The following is a 12,800-nucleotide window of genomic DNA, read 5'->3' as shown; positions in this document are numbered from 1 at the left end:
AAGGTGCCGTAAACAGCTCATTGCAAATCCGGGGGAGTCCACCAGACCAGGGACCCAGCTCCCTCGGTAATCCCTACCAACTGTGTCAGTTACAGTCCATTTGCACAGGATCCAGAGCTCGGCGCACTCACAGCCAAGCCCAGCCAGGGACCTGGAGCATTGCGTTGACCTCGTGTCAGAGCTGTCCCCAGTAGGTACAGCATCTTCGCTGAATCTGGCTTCCAAAGGTCCCGAGGATTGCCAAGACCTAGAACATACATTTGACAACGCTTCACACTGAAAAACAAAAACATTTCCCACCTTCAGTCTCTTTTTGGGCCTTTACCAGGTCCCATCTGGGGTGACCAGCAGTCCTGTCTGCCCTGGACACTTCGGGTATATGCCTGTGCCCTGGTGTCCACCTGCCATAACATTTCTCCAGGACAAAAGTCATGCAGTTCCTACCCTAGCCGTTAGCTCCCAGTGCCCAGCTAGTCCTAACCCTGACTTCATCCTAGTGAGAACTGGGCAAGTGAGTACACACCTCTCTGGGCCTTGGTTTCCTCACTTCCATTTGGAGCATGTAGACTGGTATAAACAGTGTTCCTCCTCTGATACTGGGGAAAAAATGCTTGAACTTAGTGGAGGTCCTGGGATAAGGACAGCCAGTCAGAGGGTTAATGAGCATGACTTGGGTGAGTGCTGTGGGCTTACCTGCCTGACACCAGCCACTGATAAATAACTAAAAAGTGTGAGGGTGGTGACAGCTGGGTCAGAATGGCAGAGCAAGATGACCTGTCCACACAACAGTCCAAACGCCTCTCAACAGTAGGCTGCACTGCAGGCCAACCACTATGTAAGGCAGAAAGCCAGCTGCATCTGGAGTCCAGGACTGGTAGGTTTCTCTTGTCCTGGGCTATTCAGGGCTGCTCAGCGTCTTCTTTCTGCATGCTCCAGAGGGGTTTAAATAGCACCGGTTTTACGGTGCCTCCCCCTAGACCAATCTGGCTCTGTGCCCTTTGGGAGGGGGGTGCTTTTTTTTAAATAGCTTATTGGCATTTCCTCCACAGTCGTTAGTACATTGAAGTTTCCCACTTCAGTTAATTTTGGTAATTTATCTCCTTCATTATTCAAGTATAGAGTTGCAGATCATACTTTTTAAACTTCAGAATCTTTCATATACATTTTCTCCTTTGTAAAAGATTTTGTGATTTGTCTTAATTTTTGCAGTGAATAGATTCATTGGAGGTTTGCTGATTTTATTGGTCTTTCAAAATATTTTTGAATGTACTCAATCATTGCTATAGAATTTTCTCTCTCATTGATTTTTCTTTCATTATTCTTATACATTCCTTCCTTCAGTGTTGTTCAGAAGACTAGTGAGAGTTTGAAGGTTTTAACAATAGAAACTGACTCTAGCTAACGTACGCTGGAAAATAATGTATTGGAGAAGGATGTCAGGCAGCCCAGAGATTCACAGGAGGGGTGTACGGAACAAGGTGGAGGGGATGAGCAGCAAGTAGGAATCTGAGCACTGAGATCCACAGGGTGTCCAGGAACAGCTTTATTGGGATGCGCTGGCTCTGTCACTGAACACTGGCCATGGCTACCAGAATATGAAGGCTGCCCTTTCAGGCAGTCACTGCAGCTGCAAAGTAGCAGGGGCAGCATCTGATTGGTGGATTCACTCCATGGCAGATTTCCGTACTATAGGAAGAAGCTTCAGAGGTTAGGCAGCCAAATTTTATGTGTATATAATATATACATTCTTTAATATATATCATATGCTAGAGAACATAGATATTAGAGAATATATATAAAAATATTATATGTGAGCAACAACAAATGCCCATTAAAGTGTGTTTGGGTATCCTTAATCTCTTATGTCTTTTATTTATTTTTTCAAAACTATAAATTTTCCTCCTGAGTATGGCTTTGGTTTCATACCTTGTTTTCATGAATAATATGGATCTCCTACTTTCTAATTACACGCCTGTAGTCATTACAGTTTTGAGTTCCTCTTTGATCCAAATGTTATTCAGGACAATTTTTTAAAAAGCTTTTCTAGGCCGGGCATGGTGGCTCACGCCTGCAATTTCCAGCTCTTTGGGAGGCGGATCACCAGGTCAGGAGATCGAGACCATCCTGGCTAACACAGTGAAACCCCGTCTCTACTAAAAAATACAAAAAAATAGCCAGGCGTGGTGGCAGGCACCTGTAGTCCCAGCTACTTGGGCGGCTGAGGCAGGAGAATGGTGTGAACCTGGGAGGCGGAGCTTGCAGTGAGCCGAGATCGCACCACTGCACTCCAGCCTGGGCGACAGAGTGAGACACGGTCTCAAAATAAAAAAAATACAAAAATTAGCTGGGCATGGTGGTGCACACGTGTAGTCCCAGCTACTCGGGAGGCTGAGGCAGGAGAATCGCTTGAACCCAGGAGGTGGAGGTTGCAGTGAGCCGAGATCATGCCACTGCACTCTAGCCTGGGCGACAGAGTGAGACTCTGTCTAAAAGCAAACAAACAAACAAAAAAACCAAAAAACCTTTTCTAGGTGGTTTGATTTTTTATAATTTATTCTATGTTAAATTCTAGACTTGTGATACTATTGTTAAATAACATGTCTTGAAAAGGTTTTTTTAAAACATAGCCTGTTGTTTCATTGTAAACACATATCATAGGGGTTGGAAATACTGTTCATTTTCCATTTCAAACGTACAGATTTTTAGTTCATCTGTAACAGGAGTGTGTATTCTACACAGCTTCTAGCTCAGAGGAAGATTTCCAAGTCATGCTAGCTGGAGCCCCCTTGGCCAGCTCAAGGCTTTCCCCTTCACATCACCATCACCCTTCAATCACCAAGGGCCCACAGCTCCTCTGTTTACGGAAAGGGTGTACAAGTGTACACAAGTATCCTAGACTGTTTGACAGATTTGTCTACATATGGAATGAAACTGATGGGGACTGGGAAGTGTCCTGAGGCACAGACACACATCCCTATGAACTGAAGGAATTTTGGGCATTTGGTGATCTTCACAAGTCAATGACAAGAAGGACACTGTGGTTGTCTCTGGCACTCTGCCAGATGGCCCATAATCTGGCAGAGGTTTGAGTGTTCTCTTATGCTCTTTTTCTTTTTTTCTTTTCTTTTTTTTTTGGAGATGGAGTCTCGCTCTGTCGCCCAGGCTGGAGTGAGGTGGCGCAAACTTGGCTCACTGTAACCTCCACCTCCTGGGTTCAGGTTATTCTCCTGTCTCAGCCTCCCAAGTAGTTGAGACTACAGGTGCACGCCACCATGCCCAGCTAATTTTTTTGTATTTTGGTAGAGACCGGGTTTTCCTGAGCTGAGGCAATCAGCCCACCTCAGCCTCCCAAAGTGCTGGAATTACTGGCGTGAGCCACTGCTCCCAGCCTATGCTCTTTTTCTTGTGGCCTTTGACTCACCTTCTTTCTCTTTTCTGGTCCACAGAGTGTTATGCTAGTACACATTGACATTCATCTGTCTTATGCCCAGGCCAGCTTTTGAGTCTAATGAATATTTGCATTCTGTAGCGAGTGACTTATATCTATCTAGGGGGCAGGGTCGGGGGGGCAGAAGAATTCTGGGTAGGAGTTAGAAAGGGAGGGAAGCATGCTTATTAATGTTCAAAATATCCCATCATATATCTCATAAATCAGGTCTGAGCATGTTCAAACGCTCTGTGTTCCAATATTTTTCTACTTTATTTGTCAAAGATAGGTACGATATTCTTCTCTACGATCTCTTGCTACAATTGTGATTATGTCTGTTGCATCTTATATTTGGACTTTTGCTCTAAACATTTCAGTGCTATGGTATTCTACCTATGGGTATTTATTACTGTCATATTTTCCTTGTCAATTTTTTCTTTTATCTGTAGAAAAAAACATATTTTCTCCTACTTACAGCTTTTTGCCTTCTGTTTTACTTTGCCACATACCCATATTTGTATCCTTACTTTTTGTGTATATGTGCTTATGTCTTAATTGGTGCTTTACTTTTCATTTTGTTGTAGACACATGCTCTTATAAACAGAATAAAATTTAATTTTGTTTCTGGACCAAAATATGTCTTTGCCTTTTCCTAGAGAGATTTAAGCATTTATATTTATTACAAAAAGAAAAATATTGTCAGCTGGGTGCGGTGGCTCAAGCCTGTAATCCCAGCACTTTGGGAGGTCAAGACGGGTGGATCACGAGGTCAGGAGATCGAGACCATCCTGGCTAACACGGTGAAACCCCGTCTCTACTAAAAATACAAAAAACTAGCCGAGCGAGGTGGCGGGCGCCTGTAGTCCCAGCTACTCGGGAGTCTGAAGCAGGAGAATGGTGTAAACCCGGGAGGGGGAGCTTGCAGTGAGCTGAGATCCCACTACTGCACTCCAGCCTGGGCGACAGAGCAAGACTCTGTCTCAAAAAAAAAAAAAAAAAAAAAAAGGAAAATATTGTCGTTGTGTGGTATGTTATTATTTTTCTTCTACATAGTTCCTTTTTGCGTTTTTTTTGGCGGGGGGGGGGGGGTTTGTTGTTGTTGTTGTTGTTGTTTTGAGACAGGGAGACAGGATCTTGCTCTGTTACCCAGGCTCTGGAGTGCAATGGTACAATCATGGCTCACTGCAGCCGCAACCTGGGCTCATGTGATCCTCCCACCTCTCCCTCCCAAGTAGCTGGGACTACAGGCACATGCCACCACACTAAGCTAATTTTTAAATTTTTTGTACAATGGGGTCTCACTATGTTGCCCAGGCTGGTCTCAAACTCCTGGGCCCAAGTGATTCTCCTGCCTTGGCCTCCCAAAATGTTGGGATTATAGGCATAAGCCATCATGCCCAGCCATAGTTCTTTCTTCTATGATTATTATCTATCTATTACTCAGATTTTCTTTGCTTTTTCTTCCTCTTTGCTTTTGGAAATTGTTCATCTAATTTTTACTCAATGAGTGATTACCACTGACCTAAAATATATTTGAATTTATATTCTCTATCAGCATCAATAATTAAACACTTTATGGAAGCCACAGCATGACCAGAATGAGCCATGGTCAGGGCACATCCACTAGGGCCACCACATCACCTCCTTCTACTCAGGCCGCCTCCTGCTCCATATGAGAACCCTCAGGCAGAGACCAGAATGGGCCCGGTACCTTTTGTCTGAAACAGCAAATGAACCAGGAGGAGACTAGGGTGCAGAGTGTTGGTTTGAAGACACGAGGGCAAAGATGGAGTGAAGACAATTTAAAAACAAGTTTTGAGATAAAAGAATTGTGAAATTGTTTTAAATTCAAAATATTTTCATAAGTATATATTTTCTATTATACAATAACATTTAAAGAAAATTTGGAAATTATCAAAAAGTAAAAGGATGGAAAAACTACCTTTGGAATCATATCTGAAGCAATCACTCTTAATATTTTGGTATATTTTTCTTGTAGAGATTCTTCTTGTGCAAAATTTAAGCATAACAGTGTCATGACTATGCATACTATATTTGCTTTGTTCTTTTAGTTAACTGAGCATTTCCTATATTGTCTGGTCTTCACACACAACATTTTAATGACCACTTAAACCAATGTAGATATATCAAATTATAATTGTTTATTTTCCATTAATACACAGTTAAAGGTTCCCACCCCCCATATTTTTCATGGTTTAAATAATGCCATATTAAACATCTTTTTCCATATTAAAGTTTTCTTTCTATATTTAGGAATGGATTTTCCTCAGAATGGACTCCACTCTGAGATGTAAAATCAGTGCATCAAAGAATTTGAACAATCCTAAATAATATATATATATATATATATATATATATATATATAATGCAGTTTTCATTGCTCCCATGATACACAGTCATTAGAGAAGCATCTTGTAAAAAAAAAAAAAGAAAAGGCAGGGGGAGGAGAAAGGAGGCAAAGAAACATGGATATGGGATTTGTGTCTTCTATTTGCCTGAATTGAATTTAATGTCATTAAAAAACTCATTGGCCAAGTGCAATGGCTCACACCTGTAATCCCAGTGTACTTTTGGAAGCCAACGTGGGTGGATCACTTGAGGCCAGGAGTTGGAGACTAGCCTGGGCGACATGGCGAAACCCCATCTCTACCCAAAATACAAAAAAATTAGTCGGGCGTGGTAGTGTACACCTGTAGTCCCAGCTACTCAGAGGCTGAGGTGGGAGAATCACTTGAACCTGGGAGGCGGAGGCTGCAGTGAGCTGAGATTGCGCCACTGCATTCCTGCCTGGGCGACGAAGTGAGACCTGTCTCAAAAAAAAAAAACAAAAACACAAAAAACAAACAAACAAACAAAAACAACAAAAACTCATCAACATGTAGCCTAATACAAGCTCCAGATTGCAGTGCCTGGCAGACCTCGGAGAGCCAAGTTCAAATACTGAACTGATGTCTTCTATTAACCTTAAAATGTTAGGTTAACCATGACCTCTCTACTTCTAGCTTTCTCTCCCTCTTTTTTTTTTCCTGAAAAAAAAAAAAGAAAAAAATCTCTCACCCAGACTTTCTTCTCAGGAGGCCTCCTGGCTTACTTGTGCATGAAAGGGTGGGTCTTTGGCTCACTAACTGCGTAACAGTTGTGCAGTGTGCCAAGTATTTAGATAAACCAGATCTAGAAGCATTATTTCTCTCAGTTGAATTCCCTTACATACCTGGCTGCAGCAGAAAGCTGAAAGCACAGATACCCTTTTTGCTTTCCTTGTAACTTCATAAGTGGGTTTTTTTTTTTTTTTTTTCCACATCTGGGAAAGATGTGTGCCCACCGATGAGGTAACAGCAGACATGATGAATCCCAGATGTTGAACATGGCAATTTGCCTTGAACTCACAAGATCACAACTGGGAGCAAAAGTATAGATTTTCTTTGCTTATTGTTTTACATGAAGCTGAGGGAAAATCAATTGACTGTTAAGAAAAGGCCAGAAAGACTTTTCATTTTAAAATGTAGAGGAAAAATCTAAAGTATTTTTATTTGTTTAAAAATGAGGATGGGGCAGGGTGTAGAGGCTCACGCCTGTAGTCCTAGCACTTTGGGAGGCCGAGGCAGGCCAATCACTTGGGGCCAGGAGTTCGTGATCCCCTGGCCAAATAGCGAGACCCTGTCCCTACTCAAAAATACAATTAGTTCGGTGAGGGCGGGCGGGGTGGCTCAAGCCTGTAATCCCAGCGCTTTGGGAGGCCAAGGCGGGCGGATCACGAGGTCAGGAGATTGAGACCATCCTGGCTAACAAGGTGAAACCCTGTCTCTACTAAAAATACAAAAATTAGCCAGGCGTGATGGCGGGCGCCTGTCGTCCCAGCTACTTGGGAGGCTGAGGCAGGAGAATGGCGTGAACCTGGGAGGCGGAACTTGCAGTGAGCCGAGATCGCGCCACTGCACTCCAACCTGGGCGACAGAGCGAGACTCCGTCTCAACAAAAAAAACAAAAAAAAAACCAAAAAAATTAGTTGGGTGTGGTGGCACTTGGCGGTAATCCTAGCTTCTTGGGACGCTGAGGCACGAGAATCACTTGAACCCGGGGCAGAGGTTGCAGTGAGCCAAGGTAGCACCATTGCACTCCAGCCTGGGTGACAGAGCGAGACTCTGTCTCAAAAAAAAAAAAAAAAAAAAAAAAAAAAAAAAAAAAAAAAAAGGATGAGGTAAAGGGCACACTGCACAACTGCTATGCACCTCAATAGTAAAGGCAAAAGGGAATTAATGCATATCACAGTTATCTACAATACTTGACTCTGCTTTTCCGGAACCTATAAACAAACATTCAATTAGAATTCTGGGTCATGCTGTAATTCCAATTAGCCTTTGTCAGTTACATAGGTGCCGTTTTACATTTCCATATTTTACCCCAGAGGATTTATTTTTCACTTCTAATAAAGAGATGCATAAAGTTTGTGTTGGGGATGAGGAATTAGCCGAGCGACGCAGATGGCCTTCATAAACCCCTGCTGCCACCTTGTGGTGTTGCTGAGAAGCGACAGAGGTAAGCCTTTCTGAACCCTGAGTCTACAGTGGTTAGTTTCATGTCATTTACTTCTACCTTTTAAAAAAGCACACTAGCATCTTGAGTCTTGACACAACAGCTCATTTTAATGGTGTGGTGTGCAAAAACGTTGCCACAGAAATTTTCAGTTCTTACTGGAAGAATCTCAAGAAGGGCTGTCCCATCCCTATGGCATTAGCCAGATAGGTAGAAGAACACATAGAAAATGGTGTCATGCTACCAGAGGAAGAATTTCGAGAAAAAGGAAGTGACCACTAGAGTCAATTGTTACAACAGCAGCCCCTGGTATAGTGACGTGGCTCACACCTGTAATCCCAGCACTTTGGGAGGCCAAGGCAAGAGGATCGCTTGAGCCCAGGAGTTCAAGGCAGCAGTGAGCTATTATTGCACTCCAGCCTGGGCAATGGAGAGAGACTCTATCTCTAAAAATCAACAAAAACAACAAAAAGCACACAATGCCGTCATTTTCTATCTATTCCTTCTATTCACTTTATTCCCTTCCATAGCACTTTATCTACCTGATATTTTAGTATATATATGTATACATATACACATACATATATATATATTTTTTAGATTGTCATTTATGTCCCACTACCAGAGTGAGTGAAAGCACTGTTAAGCAGCACTGCCCAATAGAACTTTCTATGATGATGGAAATGTTCTCTATCTTTGCTGTCCAATACTGGCAACCACTACCCAACTGTGGCTATCAATCGCTGAAAAGTTGATAATGGAGGCTTTCCATTTTTAATTTAATTTTAATTAATTAAAATTTAAATAGCCACACGTGGCTAGTGCTACTGTGTTGGACAACGCAGTTTTAGAAGGGCAAGGGAATTAATCTGCTTTATTTACTGCAGCCTCCCAATACCAGAGAATAGCTGGAGTCCTAGAGCTGCTCAATAAACATAAATATTTAGTTAATGAATAAGTAACTAACCATGAATAGAGCAAATGAGCACCTAAAGTAATGTATCAGATTTAACATGAAGTTGAGGGTGATGATTAAAGAAGAGTAGTGGTAAAAGTAGGTGGTGTTGAAGGGCAAGAAAATGTGAGAGGTCATGTTGTGCATTCAGGGTGATGTGAGCAGTGGTCCTGCTAGTACTGACCTCCATGGAATGGTGTGTTTGCTCTGCAACCAGAGGTTGCACTAACAGCTGGGAATCCTGCCATGATGGTCAGCAGGGGAGGGAGCACAGGAAATAGGGTCTTCTCATGGGAACATCTGGCTAGGTGTCCACAGCAGCTGTCACGAAAGACAGGAAGTTCCCATCTAATGTGGCCTTGTCCCTGATCTTGTGGGAGCCCTGGCCCCTTAAGAGCACTATGAGATTGATAACAATGTCCTCACAGGTGTTGTAGGACCCAAGGAAGTTCTGTTAAATGCACGAGACATTTAATTAGTAGCATTTTTACCTATGGCTTGATCCTTCTCTGGTCACTGGTCAGGGTTGCATAGAAATCTGCGGCCTTCATTGGCCATGGGAGATTGTTGCCCTAGATCCCAACAGTCCAAGCTTGCTAAACTCCTCTACCTGTCTACTACAGGCACCAACTGGGACTAATGCTTTAACTGTGCCCAATGTCCCCATTTCCCTTTGAGAAAAAATGTCAAATTCTTTTTATAAAATACGCTAAATGAATTCATTGAAGACACCAATCATTAAGACTCAGAGGCAATAGATATGGAATTGTATTTTACTAAATTATTCTAAGAAAATCCAGAAAGAATGACACATTTAATTTTAAGGCCAAAATGCTTGCTGGGCTACTAAAAAGTGTGCTTTTTCCACCCATTTTTCCATGAGTCATAGAAAAAATAAATAAATCCCCAGATTGACTTTGCATTTCTCTTTTCAACTGTCCTTGTGAAAAGAAACTGTGGTTCTCTTTTAGTGTAAGATGCTGCTGCATTTGCAAAGGTAGCAGCAATGTACTTAGCATCTGGTATTTCAAGAATCTCCCCCTTGTGCTATGTGTGCCTCTAATCATACAAGAAAAGTTTGGAAGGTGTCTATCCCTGGGTTGATTTGTGTTTTAGTTAGTCTATTGCTGTTAGGATTATGGTCTATAGGGGGCAGCGAGGGACCTGAAAGTGAAACAGTGGAGCTTTAAAATGCACACTGTCCAGGGTGATTCCATCGCTCTCTAAAGCAGTGCTTTACAATCTTTAATGTGCAGGTGGATTCCCTGGGGCACTGGTTAGAATGCAGGTTGTGATTCCCTGGGTCTGCACGAGGGCCCAAGACCTGAGCCTCTGCATTTCTACCAAACTCCAAGGTGATGACAGTGCTGCTGGCCCGAGACCACAGTTAGTAGCAAGGTTGTACGTGACAAGTCCCCATCAGTCTCACAGAAACCCAGGATGCAGCTTTTCTACTTAACACACCTTCGTTACGTGAATAGTGAACATGCACAGCCAACAGCTCCTGAGTTCGATAAACTGACTGGATGGAAAACAGTTGAGTACCAGATATGTCTTTCCCTTGGCCATGAGGATGGCATTTTCTCTCTTCTGGGTTAGCATCTCTGCTGGCAAACTTCAGAGGCTGATACCATCATCACTCTGTCACTGGTGAATATAAAATTCTGAGCCTGATTTTGCCAGATTTTTTCCAAGGAATAGAATATGCCCCAACCCATGAAGCACAGAACTAGTGGCCTGCAGCCACCTTCCACAGCCCAGGCCATAGGAGGCCCCTGGACGTGCGAGGGGAAAGAATTCACAGTGTGCACAGAACATGCCAGGTCCACGGTGCACTCTCATGGCCACTCTTTGAGATATGCGTGACCAAGTCAGGGATGAGGAGACAGAGCTCAGAAAGATGAAATGTTACGCAACAAAATGTGATTGACCTGTCTCACAGGCTGTGGCTACAGAAGCCCGTACATTGACCTGGAGAGAACAAGGACCTGGGTGCACTTGATTATTCCTTGCTCTAAAGCACACTAGATTTCATTCATTGGTTCATTTATTTGACACACATTTATTAAGTGCCTAAAAGTGTCTGGCCTTGTGCTGGGAGCCAAGTCAGTAGAGATGAAGGTTTTTATTCTATAGAAGCTCACATTTGAAACACATGGGCAGGTTTCCATAAAGTGTCCCATGTGGTCTTAGGAAAAGCAAGAGTCTAGAGAAGTGGCTGGAGTCTAGTGAGTCCCTGCCTCTGACTCCTTCAAGTGCTTTTCCCTGACCAGAGAAATGCAAGACTATTCATTTGGTATTACATGGTGTGTATTTGGAGACTGGATTACTTTGTGCCTTAATGTGATCTTTATTTCACTGTAGTGATAGATGGCTTTATTCTCCTCCCTACCAGACCCTGAGCTGGAAAATCTGGCCTAGTAAACCTGTGTTAGACCCACTGGCACTGTCCCATCCTTGTGGCTTTGCCTGACTCCTGACCCTTTCCTACCCACTCCCACTGGGGAAGGAGAACCAGTGCAGGTGAAGTGATGGAGGACTTTCAGGGTGCCGACGCACACACTCCACACCCAGCCTCCTCGTGCTCTGCCAGCTCACTTTGATCAAGCTTCTGGAAGACGAAGTTTACCTTGCCTGCTTCTGTACACACACACACCCCTAGCTAGTACAGAACCTGACAAACTCTGCCCACACACAAAACAATTTTTGAGAAGCCATTGAATGACTTAAACCATGGGTTTGCAGAACAGGAAGGGACTGACTTTAAAGTTCATTTCGTTTTAGGGAAAACTGATGTAAGCTGTATGAAATCAGGATACTGTTTACCCTTAGGAGAGGCAGTCGTGACAGGAACGGGTCAGGATGAAGCTGTGGGTGCTGCTAATATTTGAGTTCTCAGTCTGTGTGCACACGAGGGTTAATTTTGTGTAAGTCCATTGTGTCCTATTCTTAAAATATGTGCGCTTTTCTATATGCGTGAAGAAACTACATTAAGTTCATAGCTTTTGACTACATCTAGCAGCAAGTTTTAAAAGAGGAATTAAATAATAATGCTTAAATCAATGACAATGCACAAATGCCCTGAATTTTCTCCTTTGCAGGTCCATCACTTCTGTTTAAAAACAAAACAAATCACCAATCACCTAATCCTGGCCACCCCTGTGCAATACATTTAAGGCTCAAAACTTCAAAAACAACCCGTCCTCTCCTGTTTTCCATTCTGCTTTTGCCCTTCCCCCGACTGACACTTGTTGGATGACCTCACCTGATTTCTATATAGAAAATTGTGTCCAGCTGGTGTTAGTTCTCTCCAGCCCTCTCATCTCCACTTGAATGTGATCCTGGGAATGAGTGTTTTCCTCTGATACTTCCTTCTGATTGTGAGGAAAGGGACCCCCATCTCATCTTCTCTCTGCAGCTCACTTCCAGGAAAGTTTGGCCCTCACACCTCCCCCTATGAGGGGAGCATGCCCACCCTAAGGCAACAAATGCTGAATGTTCCAAACGTGGCCCCAACTCATTTTCCAAGTTCTTCAATTTCAGGAAAATAATTTGAGACTCTTCTCTACCTTTGAAGGACATTGGTAGGGTTCTTCCCTGGGATTTGTGAGTTTATCTTTTATATAATCTTGGCCCTTTGATTTTTGTCTTACATTTTCTTGATTTCCCAATATGGGGTCTAATTTTAAGTGGCTCTGGAAGTTTGGATGTTCAGGCTCTTGCAAATAATTTGATTGAATGGACCGAAACACTCGAGTTTCCCTGAATACCTGAAACTTCTTAACTCTCTAAACTGAGTACTTTGGCTATGCAGTCTCAGAGTCCAAGGTCCAGCTCTTGTTTTTCTGTTCTTCACAAGACCCA

The sequence above is a fragment of the Rhinopithecus roxellana genome, chromosome 5, assembly GCF_007565055.1.
Source record: "Rhinopithecus roxellana isolate Shanxi Qingling chromosome 5, ASM756505v1, whole genome shotgun sequence".
Lineage (NCBI taxonomy): Eukaryota > Metazoa > Chordata > Mammalia > Primates > Cercopithecidae > Rhinopithecus > Rhinopithecus roxellana.
The sequence above is the reverse complement of the archived record's forward strand: the minus strand, read 5'-3'. Positions refer to the sequence as shown.